The 23278-nt window shown below is 43.5% G+C and overlaps 1 protein-coding gene across 2 annotated transcripts in view; it reads left to right on the top strand.

The window, feature by feature from the left end:
• Positions 1-23278, top strand: part of CORO2A (coronin 2A) — a 322094-nt gene that overhangs the window by 184270 nt on the left and 114546 nt on the right. The window lies entirely within an intron of this gene.

The raw sequence follows: 23278 nt of genomic DNA, 5'->3' as shown, positions 1-23278 counted from the left end.
ACTATGTGAGAAGTATTTTAGTATTTAGTGCCTGATAACCGCTGAGGTGTAATTATCATGAGATGGTTAACAGCACCTCACAGTTTGATAAATGAGGGTATGTAAGAGATAGACATACAAATCATAACTTTAATAAAAACTAAAACATATAGGCAGCTACACAGTGCCAGCCTAACCACAGAGTCCGCAAACAGAGATGCTGTAGAACGAGTAAAAGGATGCTAAAAGAGCAAAAATAGAAATTCGTGGCATGAGCAGTACCCAGGCACCCTTTTATTTTATTAGTATTATTTTAAATGCAGGGATACTGTCTACTGTTGAACAAATACAACCCATGGAGAAGAAAGGAATTGGAAGGCTGTAATCTGAACAGTCTTTAAAAGGTCAAGATTCCGCTCACTCCTGTTAGACCAAAGGAAATTGTACTTTTGAGAAAAGTCCCTCTCAAGCTCCCAAAAGTGGATAAGCACCAGTCCGAAGAGCCCTAGTCAGGTCATGGCTTATACCTTACTCAGACTGGCACCCTTTAAAAGCTAGAACAAAAAATAAAACACTTAGTAGATTGCTACTCTGGTAGCGCAAGAACAAATCGGCCTGCCTTGTGTTAACCTGCTGCCTATGTCCATGTGAGACCAATACTTTTTTTTAGATCCCGTAGAGGCACTTATGCTTTCTAGCTTACTTAAGGAGGCATTCAGGAATTCCTCCCAGAGCAGCTTCCACTTCCATTATTACCAGTAAATGACATTTCAAGTAAAAAAAAAAAGAAGAGACAATGTGATAAAAGGAGACTTAGGGCCTCATTACGAGGCTGGCCGTCTTAAGACCACCAGCCTTGCGATGGCGGTCAGACCTCCGCAGCAGGGCGGTCCGACCACTCCATTATTACCCTGGCTAAGCCATCATGGTCATACCATCGACACCGCCAGGCTGCAGCCAGCCTGCAGCCTGGCAGGCCCGGCAGTTGTAATCCCCCAGGGCAGCGCTGCAAGCATTGCTGCCCTGGGGATTACGAGTCCCCATCTGCCAGCCTTTCCATGGCGATAATGAGGGTATTGCTGCCCTGGGGATTACGAGTCCCCATCTGCCAGCCTTTCCATGGCGGTAATGAGGGTATGGGGGGGCCCCTGGGGGCTCATGCACTTGGCATGGGCAGTGCAGGGGCCCCCATACACAGCCCCATAGCGCATTTTACTGCCCGAATTACAGGCAGTGAAAGGCGCAACAGGTGCTGCTGCATCTGACGCACCACAACATTGCCGCCGGCTCAATTACGATCCTGCGTCAATGTTGTTGTGAATGTTCCACTGGGCCAGCTGCAAAAACTATGTTTTCGCCCGCTGGCCCAGCGGAAGACTCCTAATGTGGCGGGCAAAAGACCTTCATTACTGGCAGTCATTTGCCTGTAGCTGCTTCGGCGGTCCTATGAAAGGACGGCCGAAGTCATAATGAGGGCCTTACCGTGTTGCCAGTGTTTTTGGCTAGGATAGCAGCAGAGCACCAAGAGACGATTACCTTCATCTCCATCATCCCAGTGCTTCTGTTATCTCTCTTCGCAGCTGCCTTCCCATCCATTGAACTCTGATAGGCAAGACTTCCACAAGCTGAGGCCAGATGAAACACTTATTTCGGACTCCTCAGGCAATTACAGAACACCAAAACATACAGAAGGAGAGCCTTTTAGGCAGAATAATTTTGCCATCGGTTGATCAGTCATTCCCCTTCAGCTGTTACATTCACGTATTGGATCATGCCAGAGGAGTATTTCAGTTTCATCCTTATTTATCAACTAATGAAAGTGTTAGTTTGTCTACAAAAAAGTGCATAGGGTGTGAAGCGACTCATTCATGTAGTGTAATCTTTTTTAAATGGATGCTAATCTTACAACTACGACGATTTCACACCTCAGTATTCTGGGAACCAAATGTAATGTTATTAGAAAAATCTCAACACTTAAGTTGATGTTGCAACGACAGTGGTTGTGCACCTGAATTTAATTTTGGACCTAATAGTGAATTTGCACCTAAATTTGTTGGTTGTGTTTTTTGCTCCGACACCTGTTTACCTTCATGTTAATGCTGTACTAATGGCAATTTTGGATCTCAATTTTGATCCTAAATGTTCCTTGTGCGCCTAAAAGTGTTTCCACTCTCCTGCTGCTGTTGTAAAGAGGGCAATTAAGCACCTCAAAGTGCTGTCAAAAATGTGTTCTACTGATTCATACCTTTTATATGTGACAAGTTACTATCATATTTACTTTCTGTACTGAATGATTATGCTCTTAAATGTGATGCTACATTCCTGCTCACATTGCTCCAACAGGGATTTTGCACATAGCTGTGTATATGCTCCTAAATCTTTACTATTAAATGTGCTTTTGCACTGAATGTCTTTCTGCACTCTCGGTGATTTTGCAGCTAAATTTAGTTTTCCCATACTTCTGTTGATGTTGCAGTAGCACTGAATTGTGCCCCTAAATGTGATTTGTGCTTATTAAAGTGTTTCCACAGCCTAGTTGATGTTACGCTACATGGGACTTTGCACCTAAAGGTATTGATTTATTTTCTGAGCAGGGAGGAGTTAATTGCACAGTCATGATATGATCTGATTTGAAGGACTTAAACGAATCTAAGACTGATCTATGTTAGATCTCATATTGAGGTGTCATGGCTGACGGTGTCAAAGGCAGAACATAGATGCAAATGAATAAGGGCCCCAACACTGTGCTGTTTTTATTCCCTGACCTTGATCCGTTACTCTTTTTATGTTTGTGAGTTTGCAGTGCTTGTGCTTTATCCTTTATCATAATATTATAAAAAATTCATTGATATAGTCGACGTGCGGAAAACCAATTCCCTGGCAATCCTGACACTCACCACTTTATCAAACACCGAAAATAGTATATTAGGTTCTGAAAATAAGCTCTTGCCCCTTCATTGATAAAGATACATAAGCAGTAATACCGGTAAATTAAATACTCAGATGATCACAAATATTGTATCGAACACATCAGGGGCACAAGCCCAGTGGCACCCAAGATAGTTGTGACCTTTAGGAGCCCCTTAAACCGGCTTTCTCTGTCAACCTTCTGTGCTGCCCTAGACTATCTAGAGCCAGCAGGCGGTCTCCTTGGAAGGGTGAGGTGGTGATGACTGAGCGGGCCAAGTTTGGAGCTCAGGCCCAGTGGGATTCTCTACAGTGGTTGGTGCCTAGTTGGGCATCGGCAGAGTGACTGGGAGCACTATCGATGGTGAAAGAGCCTGAAGGCAGGTGCAGAGTTTGTCCTCCAAGAGAGTGCTTCTGTGCTCTATTAACAACCTACAATCTGAATTGTCAGTATAAATAAACACTATTGCAAATGCAGTGAAAGCTGTGAATGGGAAACTGGAGGGGTTTCAGACAGGGCTCTGAGTGCAGAACAGGTGCAGTGTAGGATGCAGCAGAGGATCCAGACGTTTGAGGCTCGGTCCACTGGACTGGACACTGCTGTCAAACACTTGGAGTTATTTAGGATGATGTCAACAGAAGGGATCCTAAATCTTAATGTGAGAATTGAACAGCTGCATAATCTGCATAGAGCGTCCCTTCTCAGAGTCCCAGCAACAATAGCTACTGAGGCCTGTCTGTGAAGATGTGTAGTGTGTATTTGGAGTTACTGGTTTCTGATGAGGGCGCTGTGCATCAGATGTTGTAACCAGATTTCAATCTTACCTCCAGCCACGAGTTAACAACTCAGAGATAGGGGGCATAGTGATGATTGACCTGTGGTCATCTAAGTGTACAAGTGACATTCTGGAATCAACTTCCATATAGTGGTGATGCTAGGGGATCACAGACTCATGCTTCTTTATGATTTGTACCTGGGCACATTTTGAGGAAAAGAGCTATCGTGTGGATTAGAAGAGAAGTGGTGGTGAAGAAATGGGAGGTTTCTATAGGTTTCCCCTGCATGTCTGAGGGTAATATGCAAGGGAAGCAATTTATGTTTTCCATGTGGAAATAGAAAAATAATTTCTGGACAAATCACCTGCAGACACTGGGCAATATTGTGCTCTAACCTGGCTGATATATGTTGGGCGCTTAATTTTTGTTACAGTGCACAATGGGTACTCCTGCAGAAAGAGAAGGGTGGGAACTATGACTTCTTAGACTTTAACTTGATGCTTTGTATCTGTGATCTCTTCCCTCACTCTTTCTGAGTCTGGTTAGACACACTTAGATATTATATTGATGCTGTAATTAGTGAAGGGCTAAAAGTTAAATGGGTTGGTTATGTGGTTGTATTTGCGCCAAAGCAGAGGGTTTGTTGTATAAAGTGCTGTCTCTTGTTTCACCATAGCTGACACTGAGAATTGTTAATAAACATATATAGATTTATATGACCCATCAACAATATCATTGTAGGGAAAGCATGCATGCTTACAATTACCACTTCTACCACATGCACATATACCTTGAGCAAAAGTTACTTTGGGTTCCATAAACAACACATTCTCTACTGATCACAAGCAACACATCAGCAAAGATACCATGAGTGAGCTGCCACACTGGGGTTCCTAACGATTGCCACTCCCACACACCTATCAAAAGTGATACGGATTTTTTTAAAAACACATCCTTCAATGATTAAATATAAAACATCGACAAAGTCAGTGTGAGAAAAGGCCACAGGCGGCACCCTTACCAGTCACATTTACTGCACATAGACCCACACCCCGAGTTATAGTGTCGTAAAAATCAGTCTAATGTTAGTGTTAACGCGTCCCGCCCTTGATAATTTACTTAGACTGGGACTCGTTTTAGGCCAATTAATCTTTTGACCCTGATTGGGGACTCCTTAAGACGAGATAACTAATCAACATGTCAATCAAAAGACCGATCACCTCATCAATATTCACAACAGCAAATCAATCAAATCAGTTAATGACATTAAGAAAAACAAGACACCCATGACATTTCAGTCATGAATAACCACACAAAATTTTGTAAGATTTACGATATTTTATTCCTTATTGATTACACTCTACTAGCACATTTATTAGTCTCAATACCAGAAAACAGATTAGCACTGTCACAATATGGCAACCCAAATAAGATTTCATCAAAGCAAAGATCATAAACATTAGAACAAAGCATGACTTCAACATGGATTAACTTTAGCAGAGTATCATTAGTGCATTATTCAACAAAGCATCAATTCAGTCATTTGTCTATTTGCGTCCGTTTAGTGAACCCCTTAACTAGCCCGAATTAGCATTGGCATGTTGGGCTTCATGCAAAACAATTTAGCAACACAAATTTAGAAAACATCTATCTATGGTCTCTATCAAAAGAAGCAGTTGGTTCCTAGAAAGAAAAGGCAAACAGACAATTACAATTTCATTATCATATAGTTACCCTCCGTTATGGGTCAGCATACAGAGTCAGTCTTCATCCTCAGGACATCAGTTGATTCACCATCAGCCAGGAAATGCAGCAAAGTTCAGCAAGACCGGGCAATAAGGAACACTTCCCTCATAAGGAGGAAAAGTATGAATTGGGCAAGACAAGGGTAAGGATGGTTTGAAGATTGAAACCGCAGAGTCTTTGAGACAGAGTGACACAGTGGCTAGGTGCTAGCAAAGAATGGCACGTAATGGCTGATTTCTCCTTGTGACACGCCGTTATATTAATCTTGTTGTACAGTCTCCTAATTTCCAATTGAACAAATTTTGGTGCATCATTATCTCCGACCAATAATTGGTTTGTCACCTCACTAGGATTTTCACTTTAGGGCAGTTCTCACGTAGTTCATTGGCTCCTGTAATTGACGTCTCCAACGGGTAGAATGTCAGGTACACATTTTCATTCTCGCAGGCTCAGTCAGTAGTCCCATTGTCTTTACCAGTTTACACTGTTGCATTCAGCAAGGATGTCTCCTTGAGCAAGTCGGGTCTCATGAGAAAGAATTTACTACGGTTAAACACATCTTCTAGCTTCTGGAAAAGTACAGCTACATGTCCTTTAGCAAGTCAGTACATTGCACGTTAGAAAAACACATTCAATATGAGACCGGCAGCTTGGCCCCGACTCATGCTAACTAAGGCCTAGTAATTAATTTTAGCAAAATCTTAACATATAACTCTTAATACTCATACGAAACCACACATTAGTACATCAATAATTCATTATTAGTCAATTTCGTTAAACATCGTATATATTGGTGGCCACTCCCCGTGGGCACATTTCAAGCGCATATGTTAAAAATACATAAATACGTTTTCTATGCAGCATCATTATACATTAATTTGCAAACATTTCAGGTTAATGTTTATTATAATAACTACACTCCAACAATAGCGAACATCAAAACAAACATCAACAAAGATGGCGTGGGTCATGGACATCATGTAAAACACCATGCAAAACATAATAATAAAGTTGCGCTATATATCTATATACAAAAGATGTGACATCACTGGTTTCCAAAACTGGACAGGCTCTAAAAAATGAAACACACACTTGACATTCTATGGTCGTTGTGAAAATCTCAACATACGTTTATAGCGACTTTAGCAAATTTCAGTTACAGTACATCACTATTGTGTGAATCAGCTTTTTGTGCATAGATCACTCTGTCTGAAGTTTCGTATGCTTTCAAAAAATGAAGTTTGTGAAGATTTGGCTGAATGTAAAAAAAAATTATAACATTGAAATGATAGTCATTTTAACAGGTAAACAAGCCGTCCACCTATAAAAGTAAATAAAATTCACTTTAAAAAGTAAATTTTAAAGGATGTTAATATTGACGGATATGCCAGTACTGGCTCGATTATGTAAACTAAAATGACCTGAAATTGATAAGTTAAGGTAGTGTCTGAACCACATCTCACACCCAAAAATACTCTTTCAACTTTTTCTCCCACCACTACCCTACACTCTTTCGGTGGCAAACATGTTTTCACACACAATAAAGTATTACATCAAGTGCTATATGATTAATTACTTCTATAAAGTGTATAAATGCAAGAAATCAAAATTTTGAAGGTCAGATCAAATAACAATACAAAGGTCTGTCTTACACTGACATAAAGAGAATGTTACAAAGAAGAATAACACCTCACAATCATAGCAACAAACCAATAATCGCCCTCAATGTCAGATACTTCCACAAAATTCCAATCCTTTCACACTCAAACGCTTGTGTAATCACCATATAGTTTCAATGCCTCTCCAGCAACTAAGGGCCTGATTTAGATGCTGGCGGTAATGGTCCCATCGTCAAGTTTTTGACTGAAAACTAGTCTGCTGCCGTGCCGGTCCACCCACCTTATTTAGATGTTGGCAGTCCCACAGCCGAAATCCCACATTCGAATCGCAGTCGCTGTCGATGGCGTGTAGGGAAGAGTGGCTGCCGGCGGGACCCCACCCTCTCTGTGCACATCTGAATGTGTCTTACTACGCGACCTCCACTTTTGAGTTGGCAGTTTGGGGGAGGAAAGGATGCAGACTCACCTTTTTTCCCAATACCACCTCCGTCTTCAACTGGACATGACTCCCTGTTGCCAAACTCAAAGGTAGGGAAGCTGCATTGCCAGGGTATGTTTGGGGGCCACTGCACGGGAGGATGGGACCACTGCAGGAATATACATGTGTAGGAGGATGGCCTGGTTTGTAGTGGGTACCTTGGGTACTTACACCTTATACCAGGTCCAGTTATCCCTCATTAGTGAAATGTAGTAGTGTTCTAGCAGCTTAGGCTGATAGAGGTAGCTATAGCAGAGCAGCCTAGGCTGAATTAGGAGACATGTAAAGCTCATGCAATACCACTTATAGTTACACAGTACTTATACACAAGTAAAGACAATACTCAGTGTTACCAAAAATAATGGTATTTATTTGGGTGACACAGTACCAAAAATATCTTAGAGGCAATACTCCTTCTGGAGGTAAGTATACAATATATACACTAGACACCAAAATTAGACAAGTAAATAGTCATAGAACAATGCAAACAGTAGGAAATCTTATAGAATGCAATAGGAGAAAATAGGTCTAGGGACAACACAAACCATATACTAAAAAAGTGGAATGTGAATCACGAATTCCCCCCTAGACCATTGTAGTGTGTGCAGAATCGCTGTGAGAGTAAGAATACAGTAAAGTTAAGTAAATTACCCCACCCCAGAGCACGGAAAAGCAGGAGTAAAGTACTACAAGTTTCCTTAGGACACACTACACCTTGTATTTGGGATTTTGCAGCAGCCAACCAAGTCTGGAAAAAACAACTGCTGGATTATTGGACTTGAAGACATGCAAAGGAAGGGGACCAAGTCCAGAAGTTGAAGGAAGTTCCAGGAAGGACAGGAGCCCCTGCCAACGCAGAAGAGGGTGCAAAAGAAGAGTCCCTGGTTAGTAGAAGACTACAGAAATGCACCCTAGGAAGATGCCAGTGGGTTCCTGCGTGATGCAAAAGGTGTCTCACGGCATGAAGATCGTTGCAGACAAGATTTCGTGTTGGAAGGCGCCAACAAGCCTTGACTATTACAAAAGCGCATTTTTCATCAAAATGGTGCTGGATGGGCCCAGGAGGGACCTGGGGGCCTCGACTCTGTGAGGAGAAAGAGGGGGCTCTCAGCACTTGAGAGAGCCCTCGGGATTCCAGCCAGCACCCCCAGAAGCCGCAGGATCCGGGTTGAAAGGAGGTGCAAAACACGGTTGATGCAGCACAACAAAAGAAGGTCCCACGCTGCTGGAGAACACCTCAGCGAGTTCAGCATCGCAGGGTGGAGTGCTGGGGACCTGGTCTGGGCTGTGCACAAAGGAATTTTGCAAAGAATGCACAGAGGCCTCAGGAGGTGAAGAAGACACAATACACAGGGTTACCGTCGTTCTCGGGGCAGGCAAGGTCTTACCTCCTCCAAATTGCATCAGCAGGACTGCAGGATAGTCTATATCGATGATGTCCACCCTCTGTGTCCTTAGGAGCACGCTTGTCACTGTGAGAGGAGTCCCAGGGTACTGGTCGTCGCCTTGGAAGGTGCCTGCTTGGAGCAGGGGAGTGACTCTGTCACTCCACAGGAGATTTCTTCAGTCCTTCTGGTGCATGATGAAGACAGGGAGTCCCCAGAGCGTGCACACCATAAAAACTGTTGCAGTTGCTGACTTGGAACTGAGGTTGCTGAAGAAAAGTGTCTCTTGTAGACACTTTGTTGCAGTTACAGCGTTTCTTGGAGCAGGCTGCAGTTGATCCGAGGTCAGAAGAATCTGAAGTTGTTGCAGAGGATTCCTGAAGGAAACTTGCAAGCAGAATCTGAAGAGAACCAACAGGAGAGACCCTATATAGCCCTGAGAGGGGGATTGGCTACCTTATCAGCTAAGGACCTATCGGGAGGGGTCTCTGACATCGCCTGCTGGCACTGGCCACTCAGAGCCCTCCAGAGGGCCCCCACACCTTGCAAGGCAAAATGGCTGAAGTCTGGGACACACTGGAGGAGCTCTGGGCACAACCCCTGGGGTGGTGATGGACAGGGGAGTGGTCACTCCCCTTTCCTTTGTCCAGTTTCCCACCAGAGCAGGGGAGAAGGGGTTCCTGAATCGGTGTAGACTGGTTTATGCAAGGAGGGCACCATCTGTGCCCTTCAAAGCATTTCCAGAGGCTGGGGGAGGCTACCCCTCCCCAGCCTCTAACACCTATTTCCGAAGGGAGAGGGTGTAACACCCTGCTCTCAGAGGAAATGCTTTGTTCTGCCTTCCTGGGACTGGCCAGACCCCAGGAGGACAGAACCCTGTCTGTGAGGTGGCAGCAGCTGTAGCTGCAGTGCAAGCCTCAGAGAGCTGGTTTGACAGTACTGGGGGTCCATGGTGGAGCCCCCAGGATGCATGGAATAGGCTCCCCAATACCAGATTTGGAATGGGGACAATTCCATGATCTTAGACATGTTACATGGCCATATTCATAGTTACCATTGTGAGGCTACCTATAGGTATTGATCTATATGTAGTGCACATGTGTAATGGTGTCCCCGCACTCACAAAGCCCAGGGAAATGGCTCAGAACTATGTGGGGGCACCTTTGCTAGTGAAAGGGTGCCCTCACACGTATTAACTTTGCACCTAACCTTCAGCAAGTGAAGGTTAGACATAATGGCAGTCCTGTGTAAGGGTTTGTCTGAGCTCCCTATGGGTGGCAAAAGAAATACTGCAGCCCATATGGATCTCCTGGAACCCCAGTGCCCTGGGTACCTAGGTACCATATACTAGGGACATATAATGGGGGTCCAGTATGCCAATTGAAATTGGTAAATGAAGTCACTGACCTACAGTGACAAATTTAAAAACAGAGAGAGCATAAGCACTGAGGTTCTGGTTAGCAGAGCCTCAGTGACATAGTTAGGCACTACACATTAGGTCACAAACTATGAGCACTGGGGTCATGGCTAGCAGGATCCAAGTGAGACAGGCAAAATACACTGACATATAGGTTTTTATATATGAGCACTGGGGTCCTGGCTAGCAGGAGCCCAGTGACACAGTAAAAACACACTGACACACACTCACAAACAGGCCAAAAGTGGGAGTAACCATGCTAGAAAGAGGCTACTTTCCTACCTCATGTCACTGTAATTTTTTTAAATCACTGTGACACACGTGTGGGAGACAATTGTCACATTGCCTGGGGACACACTGGCACAACACACATACATACATACACACACACACACACACACGTCATAGTGGGGTCATTATTCATTACCAAATAAATGCTGGCTCCACAATGAGGGTACATTCACACTTGACAATGGTGTCCATATGTATGCATTGCAAAGGGTCCTCTTACTGGTAGGTTTGTGCTATCTGTTGTGTATGTAAGACAGTATGTGTTTGTGTGTGTGGTTGGCTGGTTGAAGTGGAGGAAGCTGGAGTGGATGATGTGGGTGTATCTGTATGTGTGTCACTTGCATGTGCGACCGATGTGTATGTTGTGTTGCCATGTGACACATTCTGGTGAGTGTTGTTGTGTGGTAGACGCTGTCATGATGTGTGCAGTTGTGCTTGTGTGTGAGTGTGTTTGTGCAGCTGAATGTGTAGTTGTGTTCGTTGATGTGGTTGTGCTGTGTGGGTGCAGTGTCAATGATTTGTGTGTGTTCTGTCATGGATGTCTGTCAATGTATGTGTCGGCATATTCGGGTTGTGTTGTATTGGAATGATAATGGATGATGGTGTGCATGTGGTGTGTTGTGTAGTGCAGGGGGACACATATGGCTAAGGTACAGTGTGTGTGTGTCACTTACCTCTATTCCATAGCCCCTGCCACCGTACAAATTCCCTTCGGTCCTGCCTCGGTCTCCCTCTGTCATAAATATGCCACCAGTCCTCTGCTTGCAGAGCGGTAGCATCTAAATATGGCAGGCTAAACACCGTCGACTTGACGATGTTCTCGGGTCCACCACTGACACCGGCAGTAACACCACCAAGATCTCAGTCAGGCCCAAAGTAACAGTCATACAAAGCAATTGTAAGAAATTGGGTTGTTGGTTGAGAGGGTAGAAGCTCTATTTGGGCAACAACCGCATTCCTGGTCATTGTGAACCACTAAATTAAATTGTGCTTAACCCTATGGTACTTTGGCACAAATCAGTCAGGCGTAACTTAAAGGAATATGTAAAGCACTTATAAAGGCACAACCAGTAATAAAGTGAAAACACAACAAAATAACAATCCAAGACAATTTAGAAAAATAGTCATTTTTAATAAATACAATGATACCAGAACAACAAAAATCTAATCCCTAGAACAGGAGATATCCAGTTTTAAAGTTTTAAGTGAAAATAGTGTCTAAAAGCACAAAGTTCCACCCGCGGTCATCAGGTCACACTAAGCCGATAGAAAGTCTCACAATTTCAGGCTGACTACAATGGAGAGCAGGCCGGATAGAGGGACTAAGTTAGTCCTCCTGATAAGTAACCCCCTAAGTCTGGGGCAAAGAGTTTCATTCTTCTTGGAAGAGGCCCCTGAGGAAGAGGCTTGTGATGTGAAGAGCAGGTCAAGCGCTGCATGCAATTGTTGCTGTAACGTGGAGATCCGGTTATCGTTTAAACTTCGCACTGGCATTCAAGTGGGCTGCTGATACGGTAGTGTGAAGTACAGGTATTGTGTTATTTTGTTGCCTGTAGTTTCAGACAGTCATTGTCAACTCAAAGAGTAAGTCTCACTGGAGCTTCTCGTTGATGGTCATTGCGTGTGGCAGAGTTTCGGCCTGAACGGGCATCTTTACAGTCATGAGGAGCCCAAGCTTCAGGATTTTCACCTTTTCTTGCAGAAGGATCTTCCACTGATGCCAGGACCGGGGAGGTAGTGGGACACCTCTTGGGAATAAGGACTCAGCAGAGGCCAGCAGCAGCCATTAGCAGGGCGCAGGCAGGTCCAGTTGCAGGAAGACGTCTAGGGCTTGTTTTGTCCCTGTAGCTCACACAGGAAGTCAGCCACCTGCCCCTTGGAATCACTGTGTGTATTCTGGGATGAAGAAAAACAGGCCCAATCTTCCTTCTCAGACAGTGAGGCAGTCCTTCAAGCGGCAGGGCTGTCCACTGGCACTAGGGCAGTCCTTATTTTAAATTTTCCACAAGTGTAGGATGTTCTGATGGATGGCTCTGAAAGTCCAATGTGTATACCTAGTGCCATCTTTGTGTGTGAGGAAGGGTTCCCTCTCCTACAAAAGGCAGGGCAAGCCTGGTGTCAGAGTCCTTTGTGTTTGCTATAGACAAGGCCACTTGAAGTGTAACTGAAGTTGGGTACAGCTCTTTAACAGCCATCGTGAGAGGATGGCCCATCCTGTTCACAACTAAGCCCCTTTTGCCTCACTGTCTGGAAGCAATACACAAACCCCAAAAGCACAGCTGTTGATTTCAGTGATAGTACATCCTGGCCAAAATGTCTCGTAGCTGACGAGCAGAAGGGGAAATGGGGGTAGTTAGAGAACCTGTTTGCTGTTTCTTAAAATAAAATGAATATGGCAAGGAGACTGAGCTGATCTTGATCTGTATGCAGCCGTAAAAAAAATTTTAAAACTGTATACTAACAATAAAAACACCAAAAGCAGAGCCATTCATGTTCATGTGACACAGGGCACTGTCAGGATGCACAGTTGGTTCTGACAAGAAATGCAATATTTCTAGTGGCATTTTCAAAGTTGTTCCTTAAGGTCTGACTTCACCATTAAAGAGGATTTTAAATGACACTTTATTTGAGTGTAAACAGCATATCTGTATCTACTCCCAATTTAAAGTTATCACTGATTACATGTAAAAGAGTAACCCAGTCTTCATCAATGGGAGAGATAGGCCTTACAACAGTGAAAAATTACTTTAGGAGTTTTTTCACTGCCAGGACATGTAAAAAAGTATGCATGTCCCACTTTGTTAAATACTGTGCACCCTGCCCTGTGAGCATTTTAGCCTAACTTAAGGATGAATTAAGGGCCAGATGTAGGAAAAATCCAAATTGCGATTTGCAATTTGCTAGTCCCTGCGACTCGCAAATTGCAAGTCGCAATTTGGTACGCAGAAAGGTGTCTCAGACACCTTCTGCAACTCGCAATGGGGTCGCAAAGACCCACCTCATTAATATTAATGAGGTGGGTCGCAGTTTGCGACCCCATTGCGAGTATGGGCACTCACGGGGATGGTGGCCTGCTGGGGACAGCAGATCACCATGTCCGTGACTGCTTTTTAATAAAGCAGTTTTTTTTTTTCTAAGTGCAGCCCGTTTTCCTTAAAGGAAAACGAGCTGCACTTTGAAAAAAAAAACGAAACCTTTAGTTTCGGATTTTTTCAGGGCAGGTAGTGGTCCATTGGACCACTGCCTGCTCTGAAAAAATATTTTTTTGTCCTGTCACAAAGAGGAAGGGGTCCCATGGGGACCCCTTCCTGTTTGCGACTGGGTTACCATCCACTTCAAGTGGATGGTAACTGCGATTCCATTTGCGACCGCTTTCATGGTCGCAAGTGGAATTGAATTGCATTGCGAGTCGCAAATAGGAAGGGAACACCCCTTCCTATTTGCGAGTCGGAAATGCATTTTGCGAGTCTGATCCGACTCGCAAAATGCATTTCTGCATGCTTTGCTACATCTGGCCCTAAAAGTATTTAAAAAACAAGGGTAAGGCTGGACAAAGGTTTATTTTGCCAGGTAAAAGAAATCGCTTATTTAAAAAGACTACTTTTGTGGGTGGTACAATGAGTGGTACTGCCCATTTGTAGCATCTAATTTACAGGCTCTCAATACTTTTAGCACCATATACTAAGAACTTATAAGTAAGTTAAATGAACCAATCAGGCACAGACCAATTGTTACCATGCTTTAGGGAGAGAACAATTTACCACTGGTTAGCAGGGAAAAAAGTGCAAATAGTCCTAATGGCAATACAAATGGGTTCAGCAACAGAAGGCAAAGATCTGGGTGTGACCCTGCAAAAAGGACTAGGTCCAACAGCCATCAACAGACTTGCGCTATTTTTCATTCATATCTCATTTACACCTTCCACAAGTGATGGAGGGCTAGAAATGAAGGTTAAATAAGCAGGTTGAAGTGACCGTTTTGTTGAAGGAAGCATTTGATTGGTTGGCATTTACCACACATAACACACCACAGTTAAGATTGAAGTAATTATTTGAGGTAATTCATGGTATCCCTTTAGCTTTTCTAAGCAACCAATCCTCCTGTGATGGAACATACCTGAGTTAGGGAAGGTCACCAGCTGCACACACAAAACACCACTAATACCTATTTTAGTCATACATCCAAATCATTTACATGAAAGTACAATCTTAACCACATTGGTTAAATCAGACTCTGTAACGTGTGAAATTCTCAAGACGAGGGTGTGACGGTACCAAAAATACAACAATGCTGCCAGGCCATTCTAATGCTAGTAAACATTTTCTGTAGAAAATCATCTTTTGAAGCACATTTTTAAGAATAAGATCAAAATATCAATATGGGGATTATATGCAGTTCGTAAGCCAACATGGTTATCAGGCGTACTAAAAATGGAAACACACACAGGTACCCATTATGTTACAAGATAACAAAGTAAAAGCCTGGACACTAAGTTAAAGAACTGTAAATTAACATATCAGTGTAGGAAAAAGACTATAGCAGCTGATAGCCATTAACCGAAACAAGTGCGCACCTTCATTTTGACAGCTCACAAAAAAAAAAACATAAAGGTAGCTGTGCCCTAAATCAATTGCACATCTCCAATACATGAAATTGTCTTTGTTGTAGTAATAGGTTCTAGTTGTAATCTTTAATGGCTGTATATGGTCGGTGCCTATGACAGTGTCCTGCACCGTGATAGCTATAGGTTGTCATATGTATCTAGACCCTACATAGGTTACAATCCAATTGAAACAATATAGGGATCCCAGAGCACTCAAATAAATAATAAGCCTTATGACAATAGTCCTTTTATCTTAATAGACATAAGGACTTAATAGTTCTTATGCCTTTTTTAGTAGAAGCAGAGAGGTACCTGATAGGTACCAGGGCAAAATTAAAGAAACAAGGCCAGGCCACAAACCAACAAGACTGGGCAAAAATAGAAAAAATTCACAATAAAAAAATGAGGCTGTAATATCTGCAGCGTCGAAAAACCAAAATAATTGGCATCCTGAACAGGGGAGGTTTGGCGTGGTGATGGAGCTACTCTAGCATCTAACGCTATACCTATCATCAATTTGTTGGATTATTGTTTAGATCAGGACCAAGTAAAAGTACTACGCCTTCTGTCCTACTTCCATTGCCAGTTTTACTCAAATGCATGTCATTTTGCACAAATTCATCTATAAGATTAAGTTGAGGAAATTTTACAAACAGAAACCAATCACACTATCCTCAAGGCATACTAACCCCTGTTGTAACAGGACTGTAGATGATATCTATGACATACAATTACTTGTGTCTCTTGATAATACAGACACAACAGCATATATATCAGAACTACTGGTGGATTTAAATATAACACCTAATCTCATTGTTGACTATGGTTTAAGATGAAAATCCATCTTTGTCTCTACATCACCATCTACTACTTTAGACACATTTCACAAATGAGAGACCAAGGAATTATATAGGTTAGAGGGCTATGCCTTTGCTTGTGCAAAACACCCAAGTGACAATTCATCCATGTCAGAAAGGAGGGCGTTGAATGTCCTTGCACAGAAGCTTAGTATTGTCATTAAGGAGGCAGACAAAGAGGGCAATATAATAGTGCTACATACTGCGATTAGATATCGACAGACAACTGACTGTCCGACATACAGAAAATTGACTACAATCCATTGAAGGAAGTCACCACCTTGACAGAACATAAGTTGACTAAGTGACGGGACTCTGGCCTCATTGTTGACTTGGAATTCAGGTACATGTCCAACCCATTTCTCAAAGCACATTATATTCTTCCTAAGGCACACACACCTGGAAATTTTCACACAAGGCAGACCCATTCTTAGGGATAAGGTCCTCCAAAGAACACATCAGGGAATACTGAGAGTATTTTTCACAGCCACTGGTCCAGAACCTCCCTGCTTACATACAAGACACAAAGGAATGTTTAAATAAATTAAGCAACATTGATTGGGCTGAAGAATTCACTTGTGTTACTCTTGATGTTCGTTCCCAGTACACATACATTCCTAAGGGAAAAGGGCTCTTAGCATTATGGCATTTTTAGAACATACAAACATGCTGATAGAAATGACGTCCTGTGTCATTGATGACAACATATTTTTCACACAGTGGTCTCTGGTGCTACAACAAGAGGTTGCTATTGGATCCAAATTTTCCACTTCCTTTGCGAACCTCTGCATGGTGTGATCTGAGTATCTCTACATCTACAGAACTGACTGAATATATTTCATACTGTGGCAGATACATTTACAATGTCTTTTTGTTATAGACAGCCACTGATAATGATCTATTGAGTTTCATAGAGTACCTCAGTGATACTTTCTATCATATCACACACCACAATAGTAAAGAATACATAGACTTTCTTGATGTGGAACTATATATAGAAGTTGAGACCATACCTTACAGGTTATTTAACCTACAAAATACGGTTCCATTTTACATGCTCCAATAGCGCATTCTATATCCCAAATAAGAGCCATACCACTGGAAGAAAAGACACAGCTTAGGCATAATTGTAGCAATGACAGAACCTTGTTTTCAGGAACTGATTACATTGGAGAACAATTTCAAAACCAGGCGTTACTACTCCAGCATCTTGGAGACAGCTAAATGTAAGATTAGCCACTAGAAGCACAATTCATTATTTACTGGGAACAAAAGGAAAAAGCAGCAAGTGGATAGGTTATCTATGATAACACTGTACAGGAGCCAAAATCAATCAGTTCATAAGATCTTGAACAAACACTGGCATTCATTAGCTATGAATAATACCTTCTTGCAACTGCTAAACATAAGACCAGTTATAACACACAGTAGAGACAGTACTCTGTGGGACATTTGGTGTCAAAGCATGATATGGTCTTCTACCACCACTCAAGGACATAACATAGATGGCTACTGTAGGAAGTTTGCTCTGTATGCACTATTTCAAAGTAAGGAATAGTATGCACAGACTCCAAGGGTTCCCCTTAGAGGTATGTTAGTGGCAAAAAGAGATAATACTAATGCTCTATTTTGTGGTAGTGTGGTCGAGCAGTAGGCTTATCAAAGGAGTAGTGTTAAGCATTTGTTGTACACACACAGGCAATAAATGAGGAACACACACTCGGAGACAATTCCAGGCCAATAGGTTTTTGTATAGAATACCTTTTCTTAGTTTATTTTAAGAACCACAGGTTCAAGATTTACATGTAATACTTCAAATGAAAGGTATTGCAGGTAGGTACTTTAGGAACTTTGAATTAGTAAAATAGCATATACAGTTTTCACATAAATCACATATAGCTATTTTAAAACTAGACAGTGCAATTTTCAACAGTTCCTGGGGGAGGTAAGTGTTTGTTAGTTTTGCAGGTAAGTAAACCACCTACAGGGTTCAAAGTTGGGTCCAAGGTAGCCCACCGTTGGGGGTTCAGAGCAACCCCAAAGTTACCACACCAGCAGCTCAGGGCCGGTCAGGTGGAGAGCTCAAAGTGGTGCCCAAAACGCATAGGCTTCAATGGAGAAGGGGGTGCCCCGGTTCCAGTCTGCCAGCAGGTAAGTACCCGCGTCTTCGGAGGGCGGACCAGGGAGGTTTTGTAGGGCACCGGGGGGAACACAAGCCAGCACAGAAAGTACACCCTCAGCGGCCGGGTGCAGTGTGCAAACAGGCGTCGGGTTTGCAATAGGATTCAATGGGAGACCAAAGGGTCTCTTCAGCGATGCAGGCAGGCAAGGGGGGGGCTCCACTCTGGCTACTCACGGGCTCGCAGTCGCTGGGGAGTCCTCCCTGTAGTGTTTGTTCTCCACAAGTCGAGCCGGGGGCGTCGGGTGCAGAGTGCAAAGTCTCACGCTTCCGGCGGGAAACGTGTGTTCTTTCAAAGTTGCTTCTTTGTTGCAAAGTTGCAGTCTTTGTGGAGCAGAGCCGCTGTCCTCTGGAGTTCTTGGTCCTTTTAGATGCAGGGTAGTCCTCCGAGGCTTCAGAGGTCGCTGGACCTTGTGGAACGCGTCACTGGAGCAGTTCTTTTGAAGTGGGGAGACAGGCTGGTAGAGCTGGGGCCAAAGCAGTTGGTGTCTCCGTCTTCTCTGCAGGTTTTTCAGGTCAGCAGTCCTTCTTCATCTTAGGTTGCAGGAATCTGTTTTCCTAGGTTCTGGGGAGCCCCTAAATACTGAATTTAGGGGTGTGTTTAGGTCTGGGAGGTTAGTAGCCAATGGCTACTAGCCCTGAGGGTGGCTACACCCTCTTTGTGCCTCCTCCCTGAGGGGAGGAGGGCACATCCCTATCCCTATTGGGGGAATCCTCCATCTGCAAGATGGAGGATTTCTAAAAGTCAGAGTCACCTCAGCTCAGGACACCTTAGGGGCTGTCCTGTCTGGCCAGTGACTCCTCCTTGTTTTTCTCATTATCTCTCCTGGACTTGCCACCAAAAGTGGGGGCTGTGTCCAGGGGGCGGGTATCCCCACTAGCTGGAGTGCCCTGGGGCATTGTAACACGAAGCCTGAGCCTTTGAGGCTCACTGCTAGGTGTTACCGTTCCTGCAGGGGGGAGGTGTGAAGCACCTCCACCCAGAGCAGGCTTTTGTTTCTGTCCCCAGAGAGCACAAAGGCCCTCACCACATGGGGTCAGAAACTCGTCTCTCAGCAGCAGGCTGGCACAGACCAGTCAGTCCTGCACTGAACAATTGGGTAAAATACAGGGGGCATCTCTAAGATGCCCTCTGTGTGCATTTTTTAATAAATCCAACACTGGCATCAGTGTGGATTTATTATTCTGAGAAGTTTGATACCAAACTTCCCAGTATTCATTATAGCCATTATGGAGTTGTGGAATTCGTTTTTGACAGACTCCCAGACCATATACTCTTATGGCTACCCTGCACTTACAATGTCTAAGGTTTTGCTTAGACATTGTAGGGGCACAGTGCTCATGCACCTATGCCCTCACCTGTGGTATAGTGCACCCTGCCTTAGGGCTGTAAGGCCTGTTAGAGGGGTGACTTAACTATGCCATAGGCAGTGTGAGGTTGGCATGGCACCCTGAGGGGAGTGCCATGTCGACTTAGTCATTTTCTCCCCACCAGCACACACAAGCTGGCAAGCAGTGTGTCTATGCTGAGAAAGGGGTCCCTAGGGTGGCATAAGACATGCTGCAGCCCTTAGAGACCTTCCCTGGCATCAGGGCCCTTGGTACCAGGGGTACCAGTTACAAGGGACTTACCTGGATGCCAGGGTTGTGCCAATTGTGGAGACAATGGTACATTTTAGGTGAAAGAACACTGGTGCTGGGGCCTGGTTAGCAGGGTCCCAGCACACTTCTCAGTCAAGTCAGCATCAGTATCAGGCAAAAAGTGGGGGGTAACTGCAACAGGGAGCCATTTCTTTACAGCTACCAACACTACCTAGGAGTTTCCACAAGTGTGGACATTGCAACATTTGCCAATATGCACTAGATAAAACTAATCGTTTTTCTTACAATAACAGCAAAGTATACCATCTCAACCACTTTTGTAGAATACAGTATAATTTATCAGTGTATTCAAATATACATTGCCGGTACTATTTGACCTTTAAAGGACTCTGAATCACATAATTAGAAATAGTGACTGCTGATACCCTCTCACTGAACATTATAACACACAAAATCCCAGGAATGAGGACCTTGAACTACATTTCCATGCTATTCCATAGATGAAACCCCATCCTGGGCAGGCATAAGACTCTTGCCCTACACAAACTAAAATCCACCAGGCTAATTAGAAAGAGGACGGTGGCACAGGACCTCAGTCAGGATAGGGAATTATACGTGTTCCTTTTGGATTAATTCAGAGCACCTCTTGGCATAATTGTAATCAGCATTACTACATCCTACGCATTAAGCGTGGTTGCAGCAGTTAGTTAGAACTGAGACTGGTAATGACAGTAAGTAGTTATAATTAGGACCCAGTTTCCATAGGAAGACTATTTTTGGTTTTGCCAATAACTTTGGGGTGGCTTGACAAATCTTCCAGAAATTTTCAAAACTTATACTTCAGTCTGTTCAAGAGCAAAAGCTCATCAATTTTCAAGTCCTAAAGACCCTCCCTGGCTCAAAAAAATATAAGACACATTCTTACTAACAGATCCATGGATTTAAGATAAACAAAATCTACTTAGGAGCATGCTCATTGCGAGATTCTCCACATTGCCAATAAATAGTGGGATACAGCGAAACCCAGACAAAGCATAGCAAAAATTATTAGGTTTTGAAGTGCGATTTGGTTTTTTTTCACACCTAATAGATGGCACGCAGGGAGTATTCACTTTCTCCTGCTCTTTATATATGCTAGACAAAAAAAAGAGAACATGCTTTTCCCTCTCCTTGTTCACCCCACACGAGACACTAGAGAGATTAGCAAATTCCTTCTTACTCGTCCAGGTACCAGTGAAGACTGCGGTTGGTAACATGCTATATTTAAACCGCAAAAAACAGTTTCCAGGCCAGGGGTGGTTCCATGTCATCTAAAAATGATCCCATACAAAATACCTCCTTAAACTGAAAAAAGGAGTTGGACAAAATACTACATGAGGAATGTGCAAAAACATGCCCCATTAATTTCTGCAAATATCTCTTTTTTTTAACAGTGCTTTCCCAATAATTGGAGGGGACTCAGGAGCCAATCAAAACTCACCTCACTCTACGTTAAATAGGGGTTCTATAACATATCTAAACCTAAGGATGGTGTTTAAGGCAGGGAGGCTTAGCACCTCTTTAAGACCCTCACAATAGGAATTTAACTCCAGAGAGGCCCAAAATCTTCGCCAATTAAGAACGGGCCTAACCATCAATCCCATTTTAATAGGCCTAAGACCCATATTGAGTCTAAGCGAGAGCAGGGAAGTGCTGATAGGAAGGCACACTAACTGGCATAAAAATAGTTCTCAGCAGCCAATAATTTGCTGACATCCTTGTGCCCCCAGAGCTCGACCCCATAGAGGGCAGTTCCCAAAGCCTGAGACCTGTAGATTTCAATGGGAGGAGCTATTGGACGAAAATAAGAGGTGCGATGTGCTCTTAAAATGGCCCTGTGCATTGAACCGTTTCAGCCTAAGCATTTCAATATGGTAATTCAAATCAAGATTTTCAGTCAGTGTCAAGCCCAGTTAATCAAAAATGCAAACCCAATCCAGGGAAGTCCCTAGAAGCTTGAGGTTTGGTCTGGTGATATGACCCGGGTTTATTATCATAAACTTTTCCACATTAATTTATAGTCCCCTCTGTGCGCAGAAATTCTCAAAGTGATCCAGAATTATTTGTAACCCTATGGGCGATTTGAAAAATCAAGAGGGCTTTGTCCACGTGCAGTAACGCGGGAGCCTTGCAGTTTGCCAACCAGGGAGCGTCCCCATCACAGAGGTTTAAGTGGGCAACCAGCCCATTCACATATAGGAAAAAGCAAGTGGGTGCCAGCACGCAGCCCTGCCTGACCCCATGGTTCACTAGAAGGGGGTCTGTCAGCTCTCCACAAGGGCCATATTGCATTTGGGTGAAGTTGTTACTATGCAGCCTCTTTATAGCGGCCAACAAGTCGGCAGGGACCCCCTTATATGCCAAGGTCTGCCACAGCTTAAACCGTGGGACTAAATCAAACGCAGACCGTAGGTGAACAAAGACAATGTATAAACAGCCACCCACCAATACCACTGTTTTCCAGACAATTAGCTGAAATCTAAAGTCTGATCAATCATACTGGTGCCTTCCCTAAACCCTGCATGGAGATCAGTAAGAATAACATTGCTTCCCATCCACAACTGCAACTGATTAAATAAAATCGAGCTCAACCATTTTTGTGAGCAGTCAATTAAACTAATTGGCCTGTAGTTCCATAGACCAGTTGCAGAGCCCTTTTTTAAATAGGGATAATCTCGGCCTTTAGCCAAGATGAAGGGGTTGGTGCATCAGCCAAGATATTGTTAAATATTACAATAAAATATGGGGCCCAGACATCTAGTTCGCTTGAATAGAGGTTCCCCAGGACTTTGTCCTACGTAGGAGCTTTGTTACAGGCTATTTTAGCAATAGCTTCTTTGGCCTCATCTTAAATAATTGTGGTAAACCCCCCAACCATTAAATAATCTTCTAGTGGAAATATCTGCTGTGTGGGCGAACTATCCCCCTGACTGTATATTGTGTGGAGAAGTGAGCCACCCAGTCTGTTGCCAAAAAATTGTCCTTTTTTGGTTGGTACTTTCTTTGCCCCCTTTTGAGACCAGATTCCAGAACCTGCGCAGATCCCCATTCCTTCCACCAGTTAACAACTTCTCCCATTTTGCTGTATCCCAATCATTTTTAGCTGTTGAAATAGATTTTTTGTACAGGGCCTTCTGCATTTGGATTTCTCCCCTGGTCTGTGATTTACTTGCAATAATTAAGACAGCCCTTGCACCTCTCAATGCTCTATCAAACCATGTTTGTGGAACCCTCCTGACCGAAGATCTATGTGCGTCCACATAAAAAAAATACACTTTAACCCACTAAACAGACTATTATGAATAGAACAGATCCACTCTTCGCAAGCCTTCTGATCTAATGTCCTTTTTTCCCCACAGAGTGAGTCTACAGGGAGTGCAGAATTATTAGGCAAGTTGT

The sequence above is a fragment of the Pleurodeles waltl genome, chromosome 1_2 (assembly GCF_031143425.1).
Source record: "Pleurodeles waltl isolate 20211129_DDA chromosome 1_2, aPleWal1.hap1.20221129, whole genome shotgun sequence".
Classification (NCBI taxonomy): Eukaryota; Metazoa; Chordata; class Amphibia; order Caudata; family Salamandridae; genus Pleurodeles; species Pleurodeles waltl.
Note: the sequence above shows the minus strand (reverse complement) of the source record. Positions and strands in the feature narration are given on the sequence as shown.